Source organism: Triturus cristatus, chromosome 6 (assembly GCF_964204655.1).
Source record: "Triturus cristatus chromosome 6, aTriCri1.1, whole genome shotgun sequence".
Classification (NCBI taxonomy): domain Eukaryota; kingdom Metazoa; phylum Chordata; class Amphibia; order Caudata; family Salamandridae; genus Triturus; species Triturus cristatus.
Genome location: NC_140589.1, coordinates 948886276 through 948911962, shown reverse-complemented (window position 1 = coordinate 948911962; position 25687 = coordinate 948886276).

Sequence of the window (25687 nt, the reverse complement as noted above, 5' to 3'; positions counted from 1 at the left end):
TCGGTGTAATTCCGTTCATCAGTTCGGGCTATAGCCTTGGCTAAAGTTTCCTATGGAAATTAACATGGAGAAAACACTTTTTGGGACCCCCATTTTTTCTCAGCCCCCGCTTGACGAATCACCACCAAACTTTCAGGATAGGAGCTGACCTGAATAGACCATTTTTTGGGAGAATTTCAGGAAGATTAGAAAAACGACGCCAAAGTTATCAGCAAATCAAAAAATGCTTTTCCTATGGAAACTAGGTTCTAACTATGACAACCTACTGGCAACCGCCAGTAGGTAATTCCCTGGAATTATAGTTAGGCTTAGATTTCACATGTACAAAACCATAGAAATTTAGCAGTTATAGTTACCTGAGCTAACTATAGCTTACACTCAGGCAATGCACTGCTTATAACTTCACATATTACATCACTCATGACATTTGTCACAATGTCATTTGAGATGTCATCAGTGATGTAATCATTGATGTCACTTACCATGTCATGAGTGATGTTATATGTGATGTCATAAGCAGTGTGTTGGAGAGGCATACGTTATAGTCAGCTCAGGTAACTGTAACTGCTGAATTTCTCTGTTTTTGTATGAGTGATTTGTCTGCCTAACTATAACCTTTGTTTTTTTAGTGAATTTTTAGGTGTTTTTCAATCTGTTTCCTAACTATAACATCCCTGTAACCTTTGTTTTTTACTGAATTTCTAAGGTTTTATACCTTCTATTTCCTCACTATAACGTTCCTGTAACCTTTGGTTTTTTCAGTGAATTTCTAAGGTTTTTTAACTAGTAGTCACGTTTGCAGAGTAGTGGAGAAAGTGGGCGAGGCTTCTGACCAGCTTGCAGCAATCCTGCTGTTTGGGACTTACTGTAGTTAACAGGAGGTTTTCTAGGCCCCCAAGGTCCCTCAGCAAGCAAGTGGACTTCATACCCCAATCAGTAGTGCACCAGGAACCAAATTTGCAGAGTGGTGGATAAAAGGGGCAGGCCTCCAATGCCCGCTCAGCAATCCTGCTGTATGGGACTTACTGGAGGTAAAAGGAGGTGTTCCTGGCCACCAAGAAACCTCAGCATCCAAGATGCCTCATGCCCCAACCAGTAGTGTGCCAGGAGGCAGGTTTGCAGAGTGGTGGAGAAAGGGGGCTGGGCCTCCAATGACCTCTTAGCAAGCCTGCTGCGTGAGACTTACTGGAGGTAACAGGAGGGGTAGTTGGCCCCCATGGACCACTAGGAGCCAAGAGGACTTTATCCCCAACTAGTAGTATGTTGGAAGGCGTGTTTTCACAGTGGTGTGAAAGTGGGAGGACATCTGGTGACTTCCTGGGCCGGCAATTTTTTTATTTTGGCATTTTATTGAGGAAAGGGGCCAGGCGGCCCCACTCCCTGTGCCATTTTGGCTCTGGGGACCCCAACTCCCAGGGCCCAGCCTCTTTATTTTTTGTTTTAATAGGGGAGGGGGCCACGCAGACCCCCTCCCCGGACCTATTTCAGCCCCAAGGACCTCATCCTGCCATGTCTGCTGAAGGCCCCCGCAGTCCTTGCCGGCTCCCGACCTCCTGCAGGAGACAGCATTGCTTTCACACACAGTGAGGTGCTAGAAAGGCAGCTCCCTGTGTCTGAAAGCAATTCTGCTCTGCTTCCAGCAAGCAAGAGCATTTTTAATACTCTCGATTGCTCGAAGCGGAGTGTTTGCCTTTGCTTGGCAGGAGTGGAAAAGCTCCCGCCAAGCCACAGCAAACAGCTATGGCCCGGGTGTGGGCACCACGAGACAGCAGGAGCCAGCCCTGGGTGGTGGTGTTCCTCATGGCCATCTATGGCTCCAGGAGGGAGTAGCACAGCCCCCCACCATCGCACTACACGGCCCTGGGTAGGTGGTGCATTAAAGGGGTGCCCACAGGCCCCCCACATTCATTTCATTCAAGCCGTCTGCACCCCAGTGGCGATCACTGGGGTGCGGATGGCGCGCAGGACCCCGCAATCACTTATTTACTTTTGCCCCAGGGAGGTGGCGGTCCCCGGGGTGCGGGCAGGCTGAGTGGGCCGTCTGCATACATTATAAACAGTGCCCCTGTTGCTAACCTCTCCATAGATCAGGGCATCAATTTACATGTATAATATTGTGCTTTTCTCTAATCGTGCAGTATGTTCCTTATGTAATGACTTTTCAATTTTGCATGAGAAAAAGCCATTGTAAAGACACCAGGAATTATGCTGCTCTACTCCAGCACAACATCTCTATCAAGGTGCTTGCCTCACATTATTTTCACAGGTTTTCTGTGTTTTTTTAACTGATTTTAAGAAATGTTTAGGTTTGTAGAAATTTCTCTCTATTACTGTGTTGCTGTATGATGTGTGTGGCACATCCAGTTTTTGTATGACAAGTGTATGTGCTTCAGGTGCAGCCTTAGGAGGTATTTATCGCAAGCCAGGAGGTCAGATAACCAAGGGGACTGGAGTCCTATCCTTAGCGGAAAGGGTCATGTTGTAAGTAAGATTGTGATGTTGTTGCAACTGGCACCTGAGTATTTAAATCCTTTCTGTCATCTCTAGTGTGGCAGAATTTCCAGCATGGGATCCTGACAGATGTTACGCTCTAAATAAGATGGGAGGATGGTTATGATTTTGACAGAGGAACTGGCAAATTCTCTTATACTACACCCCAATTGAGGGGTCAAACGGTGGTGGCAAACTTGACATAGCACCGAGTGGGGTCTGCAACAATTATCTTCTCTATATTATATGGACACGCTGCCAGAGAGGCAGAGGGTATATTTGAAAAATGATGGCTGAATTTACCTTTCCTTTACGTTGACCTATAAATTAGCCCCTATGTGTAGTGCCTCTGTTTCACACCTAGGGTCTGCAGTCTCATGAATGCAGGCTGCCTGCAGCACTGCCATCGCCCAACAGTGCTGGAAAAATGGCTGACCTAACATTATGGGCATTATTTACAAAGAAGAGTCACTTTTTGAGTCATAAGCTAATGTCTAGTAATTTCCTGAATTGCCTTATTTATACATAGAAATCCCTAAAAATTACATATTAACATACATATGCTTAACCCTAAACTGGAGTAGAATTTGCCAGCAGATAGTTTCACAGTTTGTCCGTTACGGTTATTGCACCTTAACGTATTTTCTTTTTTCCTTTGCATGGAAAATTCTTCTCCATGTCTACAAATCACTTCCTCTGCAACTTTTGGGAATAGGGGTGTTCAGTGTTTTTTTTCTCATCTTGCACACTTACATCAGCATTTTTATACTAAAATTAAGTGTGCTAATAAGGTTTGAAAAGCATTGAGAATGTCTGTGAATGCCCACAAATATGTGACATTATGGATGCTCAACATATTTCAAGTATTCATCCTTCTGTTCAGCCCTATAAAAGCACATCTTTCCATCCACAATACCAAAACTGGTCCTGTGGAAATCCCTCATACTGGCAGATTTTCCGACGTCATTCACTGAAATTAAAGATGAATATCCCTAAACTGCCGATTCTGTGAATTACGATTTTTGGAAATGCAACACTAAGAACAATTACTGTCTTAATTACTTTCAGACTGTGAACGACTCCCACTGTGTTTTGAAAGTGACAGCTTCATAGTTCATCTTTGTTAGATATTGTCAATTATATTGCTCTCCAAAATCGCAAAAAAAAAAGAAAATATTTTAATGTGATGTGCAAGAAACTTCAATACTACTATAATCATTGTCAAGAATTTTGCTTGCACCTTTAGTTTTGTTACTTTAGCCCATTGCGTTTGTGTTTGAAAAGTCACTTCTGCGAGTCTACAGTACATTATTAGACATATTTAAATTACAGCGGGTCAACAACACCTTTCATTGAGGCTAATATTTTAATTCAGTGACCAACCAAAAACTACAGCGGAATTAGACACGAACGTAAAAAGTACCATTTCCCATTTGGGATTTATTTTTAATTGCCGCTGCACTCGAGCTGTGGAAACGATTCATTTGAGGCGTGCATTTACTTATCGTGCGGTGTTGACAGCATCACCTGTTGGCGGTTGGTCGCTGCGGAAACTTTGATTTCCTGCCAGTAGCTTTTATCGCTTATTAATGTGACAGTGACAGGGACTGAAACAGGGCAGAGGAAGCCTTGGTTCAGAACGAAAGCCAAGCGGGGGCAGTGATTAGCCTGCCCGGTGCCCTGGCTCGCGCCTTCCCCTTCCAGGGCAGTCTCTGGCATTGTAGTGAACAGCTGCTGCGTGCGCGCGCCTCACAACAGCAGAGAGCCTGAGCGCTGCCCCGCCCTCCTGAGGGGGGAATGCTGTATTGCAACGTTGGCTGGTTGCTTGCGGTGTACGGGAGCTATTGTGTTCCAGTGCTCTCTATGAATGCGGAATGACGGAGTTATGATGTTACCGCTTCTTCCAACACTTGTTTGACCTTGGGATCACCATTCCACCCCGGGATGCCCAACTTCGTGGGTGATTTCGCAATGCTAAAAATAGCTGAGTGTCATCTTCTCGCTTTGCAGCAGGTGATGTCATGCAGCCACCAGTATAGCACGGATTGACTGGACACCAGGGGCTGTGTTATACAAGTGCCCCGGGGGAGCAAAGGACGTTTGCGCCCGTTTCAGGTGCCCCAGAGGAACTTTGGTATTACAGAAGGGGCCGCACACGCTTATCTGGCCCCTTCTGTAATGCCAATAGGGCGAGTGAACATAAAGTGCCAATGCTATCTTCAGAGGGCATTCCACAACTTGCATGGGGGCGTGCCCCATGCAAATGAGGGAATTCCCCTGGGTTGTTGTATGAAGGTGCAACACATGCAACTACCACGCATGCCTTTACTTCGCCATCAGTACAACGCATGCATCATTACCACGCATGCATTTACGATAATTTTTACCACGCAAATGGTTTTACCACGCATGTCATTAGCACGCATATTTCATTATAATAGCATGTTTGGTAAAACACATGCATGTTAAAAATTAACGCAATCGCTCGCAGTTAAACACACTCAACCACGCTGCCGGTACTTACCTTTGTTGTGTTTCAACTTCACTCATCGAAGCGAGGACTGAGCGGAAGAGCTCCATGCAAAGAGTGACTGTTTCTCAGGCAGCTGGACAGTGGAGATCGGAGCACCGAGACAAGGCCTGACTGGTTCTTGGAGAGTGGAGGGCGGAGCCTCGAGTCCGGGGGTCGCAGAGGTGGCTGATGGGAAGGCTGGCCTTCTGGGCCCTGATGCTTATGATAAGGCAAACCCCTGTAAACACTTTTGAAAATGCAACCCCCCGTAAATCCACATCTGGAACAATGAAGTGTGGAGTGGAGCAGGCTGGGGTAACTCCGTCCATCATTTCCTTTGGTTTTTGCTTTGTTCGCCATAAGTTGGCAGGGTATGCTCAGACGTGAGTCCCTTGCTCACTTTGCCACTGGATTCAAGCAAGCCTGGCTGAAGACGGCTGAAATGCCAGAAACCGGTCCTAGGAAGCTTGTTTCCGGTCCAGGGAAGACATGGCTTGGCAGTTCGGGCTGGACTGTTCCCATGAGGCACAGGGTCAGACTGATTTGCATATGGCCATGTCTGAACTGGGGTGGCAGAGTGGGCTAAAGAACGGTGATGGATTAAACCCAGATCAGGTGACTGGGGGGGAGTGCTTGCAATGTTCAACACTCCGTCCATCATTTCCTTTGGTTTTTACTGGGGTAACCCCTCAACAGCCCGCACAGCTGCTGATTTCTATCGTCGCACCACCCGTAATACCTCACCTGGACACAAGTCTCACAAGCCGGAAGCATCCCCTCTACAGCCCTCTCGCCAGGCCAGCTGTAATGCTAAAGTATGTTAGCAACAAACAAAGACGACAACCAAAACAGCCATTATGTGATCATCAACCCATTTTGTCTTTTACCATGAATCCTTAGTAACCACGCATATTAGTGATAAACGATTTGTGGTGACTGACATGCGTGGTAAAGGTTTGTTGGTTGTTAAGGATGCATGGTAATAGTCATGCGTGGTTATGACCATGTTTTAATAGCTGTTTCCCATCCATGTGCCTCTGCGCCTACGCCGTATCGCAGACATGAGCGCAGAGGCAAAGAAACTCTCCGGTGGCGCACTCTGGAAGGGGTCCCAATGGACAGTCACTCACTGCACCCGCCTGCAAAGGGATTTTTATAACCCCTTCAAAGTGCAGGCAGGTTGCTGCCTGCACTGTGAAAACACAGAGCAGCTTCAAAGCAGCCACTCTGTTTTTCATATGAATGCACTGCCCTGGGGGCAGTGCGAGTTTATGGCTGCCCTTGGGGCAGCACATTCATCATAATACTGCACATTATCCTGCATTTAACCCCTTAACTGCTGGGCCTTTCCCCCCCCCCCAATGCTGAGCCCTTTTTTTGCTATTTGGGGGTAGTTCGCGATTAGGCCTCTGTAACTTTTTGACCACATAATGTATCCATGCCAAACTTGTGTCCTTTTCTTCCATCATCATGGGGATTCTAAAGGTACCCAGGGTTTGTAGATTCCCCAGGTGGTTACCCAGAAATTAGCCAAAATACAGGTACATTTTTTTTATTGTTGGGAAAAATGGGAAAAAAAGGCTACAGCGTCTGTTTTTTCCCCTGCAAATGGTATCAAAAAAGGATTGTGGTGCTGAAATCACCATCTTCCCAGCTTTCAGGTACAAGCAGACTTTTGTCAGAAACCCAACATTTTTTACACAGTTTTGGCATTTTTCTGGGACATAGCCTATTTTTGCAATTTTTTGTGCTTTCAAACTCTTTCCAGTTAATCGTAGGAATGGGTATGAAAGCAATAATGGATCCTGCAAAGCTATACATTTTAGAAAAGTAAACAAAATTCTGAATTCATCAATGGGTCATTTGTGTAGACCTTTCAAGGTTTCTTTATAGAAACTAACCATTGAATATGGGAACAATTTAAATTTAGTTGAAAAAAACCAGACATTTGTGTCAACGTTTCCACCTGTAACTTCTTTTAATTACGACTGCTGTTTGAAAGAATATACAGTTACATCCGCTGGACATTTCTGGTTGTGGGGATATATAGGACTTGTAGGTTCACCAAGAACCCAACGAACCCAGAGCCAATAACTGAGCAGCGTCATGCAATTGATTTTTATTATGTACCGGGTATATAGCAATTATTCTGGGAAAATGTATACATGGAAACATCGGTATGAAAGACACCTATGTATTTCTGAAATGGAAACAAAATATAGATTGTAGAAACAGTAGATATTTGCGCATTTCCAAAATTGGGAGTACCCATACTAGCATGAGAATTATAGATCATTTTTCAAAATGACTTCCTTTTTTATACATTGTCTTTCATTTGGATAGCAGAAATGCATCGAAAGTCAATAGATAATAACAGTTGCTCTACAATTATGTGTTACTCCAAGTCTCCCGATAAAAATGGTACCTCACTTGTGTGGGTAGGCCTAGTGCCTACGACAGGAAACGTCTCACAACGCAATGTGGGCACACTTTATTTTTACAGTGAAAACTGACCCTTTTTTAGCAAAGTGCCTAGCTGTAGATTTTGAACCCTTGCTCTGGCGGCACCTAGGGAAACCTATCAAACCTATACATTTTTGAAAACTAGACATCCAGGGGAATCCAGAATGGGGTGACTTGGCTGGCTCTCACCAGGTTCTGTTACCCAGAATCCCTTACAAACCTAGAACATTGTTTAAAAAAAACACATTTTCCTCACATTTCTGTGGTGGAAAGTTCTGGAATCTGTGTGGATCCACAACATTCTACCCACCCCGTGTCCCCCAAAGTTTTCCGAGAAAAATGGTACCTCACTTGTGTGGGAGTCCCAAGTACCCGCGATAGGAAACGGCCCAAAACACAACGTGGACACACCACATTTTCACGGTGAAAACGGACCCTTTTTTTGCAAACTGCCTAGCTGTAGATGTTGAACCCTAGCTCTGCCAGCACCTAGGGAAACCTATCACACCTATACATTTTTAAAAACGATACAGCCAGGGGAATCCAGGATGGGGTGACTTGGCTGGCTCTCAACAGGTTCTGTTACCCAGAATCCCTTGCAAACTTAAAATATTGTAAAAAAACCCACATTTTACTCACATTTCTGTGGTGGAAAGTTCTGGAATCAGAGTGGAGCCACAAAATTCCACCCACCCCGCGTTCCCCAAAGTCTTCTGAGAAAAATGGTACCTCACTTATGTGGGAGGCCCAATTATCGGTGACAGGAAACGGCCCAAAACGCAACGTGGACACACCACATTTCCGCAGTGAAAACAGACCCTATTTTGCAAAGTGCCTAGCTGTAGATTTTGAACCCTAGCTCTACCGGCACCTAAGGAGACCTAGCAAACCTATACATTTTTTAAAACTAGACATCCAGGGGAATCCAGGATGGGGGTGACTTGGCTGGCTCTCACCAAGTTCTGTTACCCAGAATCCCTTGCAAACCTAAAAAAGTGTCCAAAAAGCCAAATTTTCCTTACTTTTCTGTGGTGGAAAGTTCATGAATCTGTGTGGATCCACAAAATTCCACCCACCCCGCGTTCCCCAAAGACTTCATAGAAAAATGGTACCTCACTTGTGTGGGAGTCCCAAGTAACCGCGACAGGAAACGGCCCAAAACGCAACGTGGACACACCACATTTTCACAGTGAAAACTGACCCTTTTTTTGCAAAGTGCCTAGCTGTAGATTTTGAACCCTAGCTCTGCCGGCACCTAGGGAAATGTTAGACCTCTCAGCCCTAGGGTGGTCTTCCCCTACATATTTTGCCCTTTTTACCTCGTTACTACCCAACATTTTTGTTGGACTTAGGATTCTGGGCGCCTTACCGCTGCTGAATAGTGCTGAGGTGCAGGTGCTCTCTCCTAACAACATGGATGCCACAGGCCCCTGCTACTGCGGTTCGGCCACTGTCCTATCTGTGTACTAGTAGTTGGGATAAGGCTGGGATTTAATGCTACTGTAACCTTGGCCGTTCTGCCTCTTGTCACCATAGACAGACACCACAGAGTCCCCAGAGCCTTCTAGAACCTTTCAACCCCCCAGGTTGGCACCTGAACTGCCGCCTTTTTGAAGGGTCACCTGACCTAGGGGTATAAAAGTGAAGGATGGAAACCGGACAAGTCAGTTACACCACTGGACCTGGGAACCCTCCGCTGGAGTAAAGGCTGCTGCGCTAGGGGGATTGCTACACTACTGAGGCTGACTGATCCTAGGAACCGCTGCCCCAAGTCAGATGAGTTGCCCTGCCTGCCTGCTGACCTTGCCCTGTGTGAGGGGAACCAGGGGCACCAGCTCCAGTGTGCCTGTCCAGGACCATCATAATCTCTTCACCTACAACTAATCCCTGCCATTCACTACCAGCGCTGAGACTGGGAAGCACTGTGCTGCTGATGGTCCCCCCCTTGAGGTACTGTAAAGCGCCGTACTACCAGGGCTTGCCATTGCCCACCAAGCGCTGTGCCAGTGTAGCGCTGGTTAGCCTCACCCCTGCAATTAATGCTAAGCGCTGTGTTAGAGCGTTGCTGAGTGCCCAGGTCCTGATGGTGCTTTGAGGCACTGCGGCAGAAGTGAAGCGCCGCCGTGACCTGAGCCACACCTTGAACGCAAACGCTGCAGCCAAGATCACCGCTGCAGCTCAGGCGCTGCGCAGGAAGAAGACGCTGTGGCCAAGATCACCGCCGCGGCCCCTGGAGCGAAGCGAGGGCCGCCGCGGTTACTGTCAGGGCCGCGCTGCGCTGAGCGCGCAAAGGGGAGCGTTGCCAGGCAACTGGGGCGCCAGCCGCGTCATCGGCCGCACCCCCTAGAAGATGCGCTCCGATTGATTCCTGGGCCCCCAGTCGAGCAGGAAGCTCGGAGCCCGCCCAGGCCTCGGAGAGAGTGAAGCGCCGAGGAGAGCGGGAGCCCTGACCGACCCCGAACGGGACCCGAGAAGCTGTGAGAGCGGGGCGGGAGTCCGCCTCCCCCAGTACAAGCCCCGAGAGCAGGAAGTAGTGGGCTGACCGGGGAGGAGGCGGCCTGCGCCTGCGCCTGCCAGGGCCGGCACTGCTGCGAGGCCCGTATTCTCCCCCAGGACAGAGCGGTGAGTTGAGGGGAACTGAGGCCGACGCCTCGCCGAGGCCCCGTCGAGTGAGCAACAGGGGCAGCCCCAGGGGCTCTGGGGGCCTGAAACACCTGGTAAAAGACTTAGGCACGCGTCGCAGCTGTCTGGGGACTGTCCCTGCCTAAGGAATACTGCCTGCACTGAATCTCTGCCTGGGGATTGGTACCTGTCATGAATGTGTATCAGCAATAGAACTGCTACCCGACTGTTATACGTGACGGGCCTTGTTACCTGGTTACATACCTAAGTGAGCCTGATTTCCTGTAGTGCATAGGTGCATGGGGCATGGTACCTATATTGAACAGATGTCTGCGGGAGACAGGTTGCCCCTATTGATTGCCTATCTGTCTGAGAATTGTCCCCTGTGCTGTCCTCCCTTACAGTGTACCAAATCTCTACAAGGTAGATGTTGCCTTTATTGTACCTCTGCATCGGAAATGTTGCCTGCACTGAATAACCACATGAGAGTTGTTGCCTATATTGTATCTCAGCCTAAAAAACATTCCAGGTATTGAATATTTGCCTAAGAAAGGTTACTTGTATTGACCTGAGGTTACCAACCATTTACCCTGCATACTGGGAGAATCCTACGTTACCTACCCTAACAAGAAGTAGATAAAGATACTTGTTTATGTACATGAAATTAGAGTGGTGTCTCCTTATTGCGTGTGCTTTACTGTGTCAGAGTGGGAGTGTGCTGCACAACTACTTCACACATAGCCTCGGGCATGCCTACCTGCCTCGCGCCAAGCTACGGTGTCGGAGTCAGTGGTCCCTGGGACCCTGGGTCTAACAGGAAACCTATAAAACCTCTACATTTTTTAAAACTAGACAACCAGGGGAATCCAGGATGGGGTGACTTGGCTGGCACTCACCAGGTTCTGTTACCCAGAATCCTTTACAAAACTAAAAAAAGTGTCCAAAAAAACACATTTACCTTACATTTCTGTGGTGGAAAGTTCTTGAATCTGTGTGGATCCACAAAGTTCCACCCACCCCGCGTTCCCCAAAGGCTTCCGAGAAAAATGGTATCTCACTTGTGTGGGAGGCCCAAGTACCCGCGACAGGAAACGTCCCAAAATGCCACGTGGACACACCACATTTTCACAGTGAAAACAGACCCTTTTTTTGTAAAGTGCCTAGCTGTTGATTTTGAACCCTAGCTCTGCCGGCACCTAGGGAAACCTAGCAAACCTATACATTTTTAAAAACTAGACACCCAGGAAAATCCACGATTGGGTGAATTGGCTGGCTCTCACCAGGTTCTGTTACCCAGAATCCCTTACAAACCAAAAAAATTGTCATAAAACCCACATTTTCCTCACTTTTCTGTGGTGAAAAGTCCTGGAATCTGCGTGGATCCACAAAATTCCACCCACCCCGCGTTCCACAAATTCTTTTGAGAAAAATGGTACCTCACTTGTGTCGGAGGCTCAAGTACCCGCGACAGGTAACGGCCCAAAACGCAATGTGGACACACCACATTTTCACAGTGAAAATGGACCTTTTTTTGCAAAGTGCCTAGCTGTAGATTTTGAAGCTTAGCTCTGCTGGCACCTAGGGAAACCTAGCAAGGCTATACATTTTTGAAAACTAGACACTCAGGGAAAACCAGGAAGGGGAGACTTTGCTGGCTGTCACCAGGTTCTGTTACCCAGAATCCCTTGCAAACCTAAACAATTGTCAGAAAAAACACATTTTCCTCAAATGTCTGAGGTGGAAAGTCCTGGAATCTTTGTGGATCCACAAAATTCCACCCACCCGCGTTCCCCAAAGTCTTCTGAGAAAAATGGTACCTCACTTGTGTGGGAGACCCAAGTACCCGCGGCAGGAAACGGCCCAAAACACAACGTGGACACACCACATTTTCACATTGAAAACGGACCCTTTTTTTGCAAAGTGCCGAGCTGTAGATTTTGAAGCCTAGCTCTGCCGGCACCTAGGGAAACCTAGCATACCTGTACATTTTTGAAAACTAGACACCCAGGGGAATCCAGGATGGGGGTGACTTGGCTGGCTCTCACCACGTTCTGTTACCCAGAGTCCCTTGCAATCCTAAAAAAGTGTCAAAAAACCCACATTTTCCTCACATTTCTGTGGTGGAAAGTTCTTAAATCTGCGTGGATCCCAAAATTCTAAGCATGTTCAATAAAGGAAGTTCCCTAATCCAAATTTCATAGTATAAGGTGAATATACGGTGTCAGTTCGGAGACCCAATAAGGAGTTCTAAAGAGAGAAATCAAAGAATAAGTATAAAGTCTCTGCATATCAAGCTGGGAAGTATTCTCAGCTCTAAATCAGCAGACAATTAAAAATAGACTAAGAAACCTCTCACGTAGAGAAGTATTAGAAACTCAAAGATGAGTCCTGTTATGGAATCAGTGAAATAATCCAGAATTTGTCCTCTGGCCACTACTCTAGGAACACAAACTAATATGAACACCCAGTATTCTGTATTCCAACTTTATTTTCTTTTGTCTCCTACGTCCTCCAATAGAATTTCAGTAAAGTCAGGGGGATAGGCAAACTACCCGTCTTCTCACACTTGCACAATAGTCTTTAGACATTAGACCTTGAAAAGTTGCCTCATTCGTATTCTGTGGTCCAGACTGTTCTTCTGTTGGCTCATTCTTCCTCTTGCCTCCTCTTTTCCCAGCAATAGCCTGACCATCAGTTGTCTAATACAAACCAAGCATCTATTCACTGGTTAACAGTAGGCTTCTGTAAAGTTACAACATCAGCAACAAAGAAAAAAACATCTTGTGCAAAAAAACTATCTAAATGAGAAAATGGGCCTTTGAATGTTAAAGCATTATTTTCAATTAACATACCATCGACAGTTAGCTTCCTTAAGTCAGCACTTATTTATTTCACAATTTGGCATATAACATTAAGTATGAATGCCTACTAAAAATATTTGTGTTTAGTATTAGTGGTATTTAAATGTAGGCTTTGCATATTTTTTGATAAAAATAATTTTTGTTTGCAAATAAAATTTGCTCTAACGGAGGTGAGTGCGATGTGCACTGAGCTCAGGTGTGGCCATGCACAAGGTTTAGAACCGAGGTCAGCTCGAATATCAACATGGACCAAGATGTGACTGAAGAACAATAGAGTAATTCTGAACCACACATTAACCAGGACTGCAGGTATCTGGGTGGTACTGACGATATTGTGCAGTCTCCCGAAGTAGGGTGACCAGATCTTGATACTCAAAATCCAGACATTGCACACACATAAGAGTAGGGCTACCATTTTTTATCAACTATGGGGCACAGAATGACCCAGCTGGCAGTACTAGCCATGCTGGCATAATTTAGCTTCCAAATTCTCAGTTCCTCAAATCACAAGATGTACGAGTCTGTGGGGGCAATCTTTGCTTTTCTTCATTTTCATGGAATGATCTAATTGGCCCTTGGCCTAAATCAGATCCCCACAAAGTCAGCCAACTTTGCTATCGATTAAACATTAACATTTGCTCAAATTTGTTAAAATTTGCATTCGCCATATGCTGGGTACTTCAAATAAATACGGGAATAAATACCCCCTGCTGTACAATATAAGGATATTGCAAGTCACTGAGGAGTTCCATAAACATACAGAGGAACAAGGCAGAAGGCCAAATTCCTTTATAAGGTTTTTGAACTTCGAGGTGACTTGCAGTGTCTGTTTCAGTTATGCGGGGGTATTTTATCCCATATAATACACGGTCACACAATCACCTTTCCCACAAACCACTTAAAATCTTCGTGCATAGCTCTTTATATGAAAGAGTGAGCATGTTTTCAAACACAAAGAATAATAATAAAACGTGTAGTGCAAAATAAACGCATAAAAAATCTGTTAGTTATTTATTGCAAACAGATATTATAAACAATTCAATACAAGTCAATTTAAAAAAAAAAAAAGCTGCACTAGCTCAGAATTTGTAGAAACATGCAGAAAGATTCTAACTACATAATGAGTGCTAAAGATAAACGTTCTTTCTGCTTGTCATTGTAAGTGGAATAAATAGAGCAGAAGAAAGAAAAGCAAGGTTCTGTTTTCCTTGCTCTCAACAGCTGCTACAGTTATGCTCCGTGACCTGACTTGCCTTTCACTTCAGGTGCTGGCTCGGGCAGCAAGCATTGTGACATCAGAACTCAACTGTAATAACATATAATAGTCTAGTTTTTACGTAATTGCGAATTATAAAGAAATTAGACACAGTTGTTTATACAGGGATTACAAAACCCCACGTATTAAGTGCGGATTCGATATTCCTTTGCATCCAAATACAAGGACAGTGCCCATTTTTTTCAAATTATTGAATTATTCTTGTATACTAGCAAAAGAGGACTGGTCAGCTGTACATACCAATAGCTCACTCAAGGTCCGCCTGGCAATTGATCTACTTTGGCTCGGAAGTGGTGCATAAAAGCAGACCAGCGCATATAGATGAGGATATCAAATTCTCAATCAAATCTAGCAATTGTTTTAGCAATATATCTTGTCTGCAAATTCATCATTTTAAAATGATTCAAGATGTGCACTATACACCAAACAGACTATTTCAATAGGCATGTCAAAAGAGGTCAGATTGCTTTGTATGTGAAAAGCCTATGGCAAATAGAGTGTATATCTTTATCATGGGCATTCAGTTTTAATCCTACTCAGAAGTAGTTTTTAAGTAAAAATATCTAAATTAGTTGGAGTTAGATTAGAATGAAACCTGGCACAATAATTTTGGGATTCTCTCTTGCTATCGTCCGGATATACACTGGCCTTGTATTTTTTATCATTTTGATTGACAGGTTATGTATTGCGTGTTTGTGGTTATATTCGGAACTCACTAATATTTCATTATTGAGGTCACAATTTGTGGAAACAATCAACTTTGAACTTTCCATAATAATAACAATTAACCCTAAAAACAAATGTGACATATAGACGTGTTCCAGCGTTTTCAAGGGCCAACACTTTCTTTGTCTTACCCCTTCTATCTATTACTTACGCTTGGTCCTCCAATGAACCTTGCTTATTGCACTGAGGTGTGAGGGATATTAGGGTGTCACACTTCATTCAATCACCAGTTGGCTACACAATGAGGACCAGAAATCGGTAGCCAAGTTTCGAGGCCATGCTATAGAAATACAAATTTACAATCGGGAGACCAAGTCTCCAAAAGAAATTTAGACAAACAATATAAAGCAAACAAGTAGTTCAGTAAGGGCTATGCAAGCTAACAGCATCAGAATCTGATGTTCTGAAAGCAATATTAAATCCTCTCTCCTATAGATTGGCAGTCTAAATACCCAAGCACAGTCCACAGGGAAAGCATGGTTGGTTAGTTCAGAGTGTTCTCAGAAACGAAGCATTCCATATAGGAAACTAGGGCAAAGCACAGCAGACATAGGGAATCAAGCCTTAGCATCTCATAATCTCAGTCAAGAGTCTTCAGGGGGTCGAAAATAAGTGTCAGCATAAGCCACACTTATGGCAAAGTCCAAAGGGGTCATTAAAGTCTAAACCTCATATAGTCCATTCAAAGGGCAGTGGGGGATCATAACGGGGTCTGCAAAGGGTTCAAGGGAAATTCTGCACAGGGTCTGCAGAAGTGGTTCAGCAAGGAAGTCCGCAAGAGTCCAATGACTTACTGTATACAGTTCTGAAGTTTGGAGAAGTGGAGAAGTGGAGAAGTGTGGCTCAATGATTAGAGCGGCAGACCCTGATGCAGAGGTCTAGCCCGGGACCAGGGTTCAATTCCCCGCCTCGGCGGGTCTTGGGCTCAAAAATTCCACGGACCTGATAATTCTCGCCTCGGTGCCATTCTAATCATGGAGTCCCACTCTGCAACTCTGGGCAATAGCTTGCTTAATCTCCACAACGGCCCCCACAATGCTAAGGATGCCTGGCCTTCACCTTGGGGGTGCCCAGGAGTGGACGCCTCACAGGGAAAAGCCAGGATGGGTTCCACAGCGGTATTCATACAAGCGCCGAGAGGCCTCCGGGTAGTCGTGCGCTATACAAGTATCCATACATTTACATTTACAAGTCCGTTCTTGAAAAGAGAGTTCTGCAGTCAGCCAGGGCAACTGGTAAATTATAATCCACAAGGCCATAGGTGACACCCCTGTAGTTGCAACATCCTGAGAAATCAATTGTCCATGGGGTTCACACATTGCAGACTGCAACAGTCACCAATAGTCCCACACTAGACATGGGAACGACATCTGGTGCACACACTCAGGTTGGAGATGAAGCGTCCATTCAAAAACATTTCAGTTCTAGTGTGCTTGTCATCAAGGTCTTCTTCCCAGGCTATGTATCTATCTCAAATACAAGAAATGAATCTATTCTAAACTAGCATTGCATGGGAATACCTGCATAAAATGTCGAGTTAGCAAAAACACTAAGCAGTGAATTATGAAATGCAGCATGGTGAAATATAGGCCTTAGGAGCAAATACAATGTAAAGTAGTAAATCAAAAGTGCACATTTGTTATGCGGGTGTCTAATTTAAACATAAATAAATATAATTTCTTTAGTACTTTTAGTTCCTATTACATTAGCATACAATGAATATTCATGTTTCTCAATAGTAATTATGACAGAGAACTACATTTTAAAGTATCAACATGTAACATAAATGCATACATTGCATTATAATTTTCATTTCTTTTGCAATCATGTTCTACACTTATGTGTACTAATAACTATGCACCAGATGTCGAAATACTTATTTAGCATTTCCTTAATAGGAACTCATTAGAAATCACCATTTAGGAACTGCAAAACAATATGTACAAAAATAGAGATTCGCTAATAGGAATCTCCATTAGGAAACCGCTATTTAGGTAATACCAAACCATTCTAGGCCCATAGTAAAGAATGGTTTTAAATGTCTTAATTTCGGAATTTCTAATAGGAAATTGCAAATTAGGAAATGTTAAAGCAAGGGTATCATTCAGCCTAAGGGCCTCCTTACTGCACCCCAAAAAAAGTGGTGCACATGTAAAGCTGTGCAATTTACTGCAATTTAAAAGAAGTATTTTGGAGTGTTTTTTTAAACTGCACATGGTTACCATCGACTTTGTGTCAATAGGATTTCCTAGATGTAGAATTCGCATTGACACAATGCCTATGTAAGACAGTTTTTCTGGAATCATATTTTGACATAAACTGTATGCACACCCTCTCCACACCTGCCTGCCACTGGTGTACCTGAATGATGGCAAGGGAACCAACCCAGTCCCTTTGGTTTAGCTCATGTTCCCCCTGTTTCAGTGAAGCCAACTGTGCCCCTGTTTCCTGTGTTGTGGCCTGCCCAAATTGATCTGGCTGGACCCATAGATTTGGCTAGCAACAGGACGGAAAAAGCTACACAAAGGAATTGAGCAGACTTAAAACAAATGCCGCCCCAGTGATGTTCTCTGCACTTAGGTCTTTTGAGAGAACACTGCTTCATTAAATTCATGCTCCATTTACACATCCAACTGCTGGCCTTAACTAATACTTGCTATTAGTGTGGTTGGCACTGCTGCTGCCTACTCATTAGCAGACATCTTTATTCATTTACCTATTGCACCAACTTGTTCAAACTCAGTTATAAAAAAATATTCTAAAAACAGAAATATTAAAATGTCCATGTGGTTTGTAGAAGAGCAGATGTATTGTTGTCTGGTTAAATAAAGAGCTGAAGAAGTGCTTGAACAAAGTACATATATTTCAGTGGCAAAAGATGAAGACCAAGGGGTTTCTTGCCTGCAAGGTTTTGTTCGTGCTCTATAAAACTTTTCAAATAGATTATTATTAAAAATTGAGAACAAAATATCATGGGGCCAAAATATTGAGGCCTAAATATCGAGAACCAAATGTTGTCAAGGTACGTATAAAGAGGTAAGTATAGGCCTGCTAGTCTTAACTTCACAGATATGTACCATGACTATATATATATATATATATATATATATATATATATATATATATTCACTGAAAAAACATAGGTTTCAGGGGTGTTATAGTTAGCTGGACATTTCACTCGTACAAAACCATTGAAATTCCTCCGTTATAGTTAGTTCTACTAACTATAACTCGCGCGCCAGCAATCCACTGCTGATGACGTCACATATTACATCTACTAGAGGAATTTCGATGGTTTTGTACGAGAGAAATGTCCAGCTAACTATAACACCCATGAAGCCTATGGTTTTTTCAGTGAATTTCTAAGGTTTTTAAATGCTAATTCCTAACTATAACATGTCTGAAACCTATGGTTTTTTCAGTGAATTTCTAAGGTTCTACTAACTATAACTCGTGTGCCCGCAATCCACTGCTGATGACGTCACATATTACATCTACTAGAGGAATTTCAATGGTTTTGTACGAGTGAAATGTCCAGCTAACTATAACACCCATGAAGCCTATGGTTTTTTCAGTGAATTTCTAAGGTTTTTTAAATGCTAATTCCTAACTATAACATGTCTGAAACCTATGTTTTTTTCAGTGAATTTCTATGGTTCTATTAACTATAACTCGTGGGCCCGCAATCCACTGCTGATGACGTCACATATTACATCTACTAGAGGAATTTCAATGGTTTCGTACGAGTGAAATGTCCAGCTAACTATAACACCCATGAAGCCTATGGTTTTTTCAGTGAATTTCTAAGGTTTCTAAATGCTAATTCCTAAATATAACATGTCTGAAACCTATGGTTTTTTCAGTGAATTTCTACGGTTCTACTAACTATAACTCGTGTGCCCGCAATCCACTGCTGATGGCGTCACATATTACATCTGCTAGAGGAATTTCAATGGTTTTGTACGAGTGAAATGTCCAGCTAACTATAACACCCATGAAGCCTATGGTTTTTTCAGTGAATTTCTAAGGTTTTTTAAATGCTAATTCCTAACTATAACATGTCTGAAACCTATGTTTTTTTCAGTGAATTTCTAAGGTTCTATTAACTATAACTCGTGTGCCCGCAATCCACTGCTGATGACGTCACATATTACATCTACTAGAGGAATTTCAATGGTTTTGTACGAGTGAAATGTCCAGCTAACTATAACACCCATGAAGCCTATGGTTTTTTCAGTGAATTTCTAAGGTTTTTTAAATGCTAATTCCTAACTATAACATGTCTGAAACATATGTTTTTTTCAGTGAATTTCAAAGATTTCTTAAATGACAATTTTTAAATGTAATAATAGTTATATTTATTTCTTTAATACTGATTGTCTACATTTTTTTAACTATTTATTTTTACATATTTTATTTTTTAGATTACATTATATATTTTTCATATAAATGGGGGTAAAAAAAATTCAAATATTGAAACTCTAATGTTTTTTGTTTTATATATTTTTTTAATATATTTACCTTTCACGATCGCTGCGCGGAACCTAGCCACCATTTTAGGATTGTTGTGTAGGATCCGCTTAGGATGTGCGATGGGTGCGTATTTTCCTGCGCAATTGCTATGCGACCCTGTACGCGACTCCAGGTGCATACGTGACACATACGTATTACTTTACGTGACGCTCGCGTACCTGCGTGTGACGTCATATATGTGTTCGACACGTTAGGAGTCATGCACCCAGCGCATGCACACCAGGAAGCTGCGCTGTGCGCCGAGCTGGATGCGCGACTCCTAACTTGCCCGTAAAAAAAAAATTAGCACCTATCACTAATTTCTATTCTCCCTGGGGACCCCATCCCCCGGGGCCTATATACAACGTTGGGGACCGTTTTGCACACTTCTGCCATTGGGATACATGTGGGCTACATCTGGATGATATTTGTGCTGCATTTGGGCTCTTTTGTCTCTGGTGGCCATCTTTGGAGATTTATTTGTTATGAAGTTTCCTAATTTCCTCATTTACTGCAGTCTCCTCAGTAGGAAATGCTTTCAGTTTTTACTTTGATTCCATCAAGAAGGCATTCAGATGTGTCACACATTTGCCATAAATTCAGAATGTTAGCACTCTAGTTGCTCATTAGATCACTGTAGTAAAGCTACTGCTCAACAGGGAAGTCTGCTGCTGGTATTGAAAGTGCACGTTTCAGTATGCATGTCAGAATTTTTTAATGAAATAGAAGAAGATTTGAGAATTCACTCAAAATGTGCCCTCATTTTTCTTTCTGCAGCACTAATCATACTTTCTATGGCAAAATGAACCCCCTCATTTTGTTCCTTTTTAAATTAAATATTTTAAGAGTTACCACTTTATTCCAATCAAGATGGCTTCAGGTGTGCAATACGTTTATCATAAGTAGGACTGTTAGCGCTCTAGTTGTTCTTAAGAACACTCTGGGACATTCTGTCATTGGGCTATACTTGGGCTACATCTGGGTGATATTTGTGCTACATTTGGGCTCTTTTGTCTCTGGTGGCCATCTTGGGACACTTATTTGTTATGAAGTTTCCTAATTTCCTCATTTACTACAGTCTCCTCAGTAGGAAGTACTTTCAGTTTTTTACTTTGATTCCATCAAGAATGCATTCAGATGTGTCACACATTGGCCATAAATTCAGAATGTTAGCACTCTAGTTGCTCATTAGATTACTGTAGTAAAGCTACTGCTCACCAGGGAAGTCTGCTGCTGATATCAAAAGCGCATGTTTCAGTCTGCATGTCAGAATATTTTAATGAAATAGAAGAGGATTTGAGAAGTCACTCAAAATGTGCCCTCATTTTTCTTTCTGCAGCACTAATCAAACTTTCTATGGCAAAATGAACCCCCTCATTGTGTTCCTTTTTAAATTAAATGTTTTAAGAGATACCACTTGTTCTGCTTGGGTTTTCGGATCAGATAGAACCCGCTCATCAGAGCCTCACTAACCCAGCCAGAACGTTACCCCCTCCCTCTCCCTAGGGCCTATTTACAATAGGTAACCACATATATCTACCACCTAAGGAGAGGGAATTCCTACTATACATACCAAGACCTCTTATAATCGGCGGCCTCGCGATCCCATACGGATCCAGACCTCTCTGCCCATACGACAGTATCACAAGTGGCGGCCTCGCGATCCCATACGAATCCAGACCTCTCTACCCAGACGGCAGTCTCAGCACAAGTGGCGGCCTCGCGATCCCATACGAATCCAGACCTCTCTGCCCATACGACAGTATCACAAGTGGCGGCCTCGCGATCCCATACGAATCCAGACCTCTCTACCCAGACGGCAGTCTCAGCACAAGTGGGGGCCTCGCGATCCCATACGAATCCAGACCTCTCTGCCCATACGACAGTATCACAAGTGGCGGCCTCGCGATCCCATACGAATCCAGACCTCTCTACCCAGACGGCAGTCTCAGCACAAGTGGCGGCCTCGCGATCCCATACGAATCCAGACCTCTCTGCCCATACGACAGTATCACAAGTGGTGGCCTCGCGATCCCATACGAATCCAGACCTCTCTACCCAGACGGCAGTCTCATACGACAGTTCATCCTATGATCACCATAACATACAAAAAGGGAATCAGTCTCACTATTCATCAGATCACACAAGGACTGCCAGTTCGAGCATAGCCTGTTCTCCGGTTCGAGGGGCTCCTCCTTCCCTTATTCAGTTACCACTTACCTGATCAGGGTTAACATCTGTTCATGTAGCCGCAGCTGACTAGAAGAATAGGCTACCCTCTCATACAAGAACACGCAGCACATGTTGGTTCACTACCAACTGGGTACTTTATTACTCATTACATACGCAATCACATAACATTACAATATAACACATAACCTGCAAAGAAAAGTGAAAGATTAAGTTGTATACTCTAATAAGAAAGGGTCGACATCACCTTAGTAGTGTGTAGCCTGCACTCAGTGGTCATCTAGGTTCCCTTCTCGTCTGTGCCTCAGCTCGCCTGGAAGTCACACCTCCGCAGTCACGGATACACATCTGCACCACTATGCGCTGTTCTCTTCACCCTTCTCCGAGTCACTGGGACCTCTTCCTTATCGGCTACTCTCTCCTCTCTGGCTATTCTGCTAGGAGAGTATCTGTCTCTCGGTTTTTCTCCGCCTCCAAGATGGCGTCTGTCTTCCCTGGAATAAGTAGTAGATTTACTGCTAACGGCTAGATGCCGCCTACGGACTGAACATGTAACTGCCTCAGACTTTCACTAATATAGAGGTGCGTTTCCTCATGGAAAATTCCGGCCCGTAACCTGCCGCCCACCAAATTCTTGTACCTCCCCGTACCAAGGACACGTTCCCAGCCGGCCGGCCTGATGTAGTGTCTTCGGCATGAAGAAAAATACAATCCTTCGATAAGGGCCGGCCTGAACCGGTTCTCTCCAAGCGAATAACACCTCATAACTAAAACATTACATTTGACCTAGAAGCATCCCAAGCTGCCGGAGCAGAAAGAAAGATGGAGTCTCTCCCGTTTGAGGCCTACCAGGCCTGAATTCAGCACGGCTCCATGAAATACCCTCACTACAGGACAGGTTATCCCTAATACTAACGAATCTATCCCCTAGGCTATGTGTGCAAGCCCTGATCTATGGGGAAGAGCACAGGATCATGTCGAAGTGCCTAGTAAATAGGCTCCATTCACTACTCTAACCCTTAGACTTGAATGGTAAGAGACTGAAGTCACATTCAATCACCTTTCCTCACTAGAAGGCCGGGAAAATCGAGCAGAACATTTCACCCTTGACTTCAGTCTATTATACATTCATTAAACAGAACTAATATCTGTGGAAGAATAATATGAAACAAAACTAACTGATCTATGTCTAGTACCAAGTGTGCAGAATTGAAGTAGTGAAGGAATACACTGAATAAAGCAACAGATAGAAATCAAAATGCCGATAGTAACCAGAATGCCTCCTAATATCTGACGTAACATATGCAAATCAGGTAACCAATTAAAGAGCCAGTCAAACCAGCCCTGGTCAATGTGTTTTCTAACTTCTTCTGTCAAGTCATGTAGTTTATCAATGTGAGCTTGAATGGATTTTGTATGATCAGACAAGTTAAAACAACAAAGACCCTCAAAATCAGAACAATCGTGTCCATGTTTAAGCAAAAGATAATCAATGGCCGCTCGATTTTGCAAGATAGCTCTACGTTCACCCTGGGCATCTAATAGCATGTCAGACAGGACTGTAGAAGTATGATTAATGGATTTTACCATCCAGCAGGCCATTTTCCCAATAGATTTGGCATTATAAACTGCCAAAGCAGGAACACCAACAATTGAAATAGCCAGGCTAAGGTATTCAGACTTGGAATATAAATGCAAAGATGAGTCACAATCCTCCTGTAATCTCACTGTATCTCGAATCACACGAGAGTTGGCATTCGGATGTGATGAAAACATTAACAAGCTCAGTCTAGTAATGGCACAAGGGCCTCCAGAAATATTTGCGGGGATATATGGCCAGGAAGTATTACCACATGAGAAAAGCCATCCGGCAGGTAGTAACATCGTGCGATAATGACTGGGGGTAACTACCAAACTCTTGCAAGTCATGTTATTCTGAACAGAAGTACATGTTTTCGGTGTCCTTTGAAGGCACAAAGTTCGTTCATGAGCGGTGAATGAAGTGGCACCTTTCAATCTTAAACGCATACATTCAGAAATCGCACTAGGATCACAAGTAAGGAAAAAACACAAATCACCCTGTGTGATATTATAGGTAACTATTTGGGACTGGATGGGGGGTATCGGGTCTGACAGTACAGTACACAAGGGGCAATACTCATGGGTAGCAAAATCGCCCAGAAGAACATTGGGGCGAGCATTCGATATATTGAAAATATGAGTCAAAGTCTCCAATGAAGCAGGGACAGCAACTAAACAAGTCGCTAGAATGTCAGTCACCGATCTCATCGGTGTCAAGCAGAAATGAGGGGCTTTAGTCACTCGTTTGGCTAACGTAGTCCAAAAGTTCGACGACGAATCCCACGCAGCGAAGGAACGCGACACTCGGGTTCTCAACTCAACCCGGGTTGATGGGATCCCTCCTCTCTCGTCGTACCAGCCCAAAAGGAGTCCAACGCCGACACATCCTGCAGCAACAGTCCAAAGAATGATCTGAAAGAGAATCAAATACAGGCATTATTCATTCTCGTAAGTAACATTTGTCAGCCGGGACTTCTTCCCAGCTATCTTTCCCTGGTCTCATAACTAAAATGGTGTTGTCTTGACCGGTTGCAATGACTTATGCTTGTTCAGGGGGATTCTTAGGCGACTGCACCCAAACTCTGGCCCCAGGATTATCTGTGGAGCCAAAACCTTTCTGGCCTCGTACAGTTAGCAACGTTGGGGCAGTGCCTTTTGTGATCTCACCACTGAAAACAGGCATTATTAGCAATTGAGCCACTCGGTCAGTTTGATGTATCAGTAAGTCAACCTCACTGCTATTCAGCAGGAGCACATTAATCTCTCCCTGATAATCACTGTCAATGATTCCTCCAAGCACCTGAACGCCTTTTACAGCCAGCCCCGATCTAGGGGCGATTAATCCGAAATTCCCAGTTGGTATATGAACACCAACACCAGTTTCAATGATGACTCGATTCTTACTTTTTATAACGGTGTCATCCATGGCATGCAAGTCTAAACCTGCCGACCCTGGGGTCGCTCTACATGGAGCCAAAGCTCCGGGAGTAATTTCCCAGTACATCACAGTCTCTCTGATTTCATTGGGCTTAGCATCAACATTCGGAGGAAACAAACGCATAAGTGGGGATTCAGCATTTAGAAAAGGACGGTTATTCAAAATCAATAGCGCTTGAGGCAAAAAATCTCGCCAATTCTTATACTTGTCATCTGTTAATTTACGTAACTGATCTTTCAGCAGGCCATTCAACCTCTCCACAAGACCCGAGGCCTGTGGATAATATGGTATATGAAACACCCATTCAATATTGTTTTCCACACAGAATTCCTGTACCAATCTTCCACGAAAATGGGATGCATTATCAGATTGAATTTGGAATGGCACACCATAATACATCATAATCAATTCCAATGTTTTAATAGTATTCAATTGGGTAGCTTGCTTACAGGGAAGGGCCACCAACAGGCCACTGTATGTATCAACAATAGTGCAAACATATTGACAATTCCTACTCATAGGAAGTGGACCGATGTAATCAATCTGCCAAATTTGAGCGGGTAATTTCCCGCGATGTAAATGACCTTTAACAATTTGGGGCACTTTGCGCTGCCTGATATGCTGACAAATGGGACAATGTAGAATAACATTTTTGATTAAATCTAGGGGAATATAAATTCCTCGATCAGCAGCCCACCTGCTAGTGGCTTTCTCTCCAAAGTGTTCTGCTTTCTGGTGGGCCCATTTCGCCAATCCCGCAATATCAGAATCTTGCCTGTCCACCACTGCCTCAGCAATTTTAGATTTCTCATCTGCAATGTTATGAAAGAATTTGTCAAGAGAGACTATCGGGGTATGAGCATCCACATGGAAGATTGTAACAGTACTCTGTGGGAGCATTTCCCAAATCTCCTGCCATAATTCTTTTCCCCACAGTTCTTTTGAATGGATTTTCCAACTATGGGAATGCCAAGTCGGTAACCAAACTGCCAGTCCATTGGCAGTAGACCAAGAAT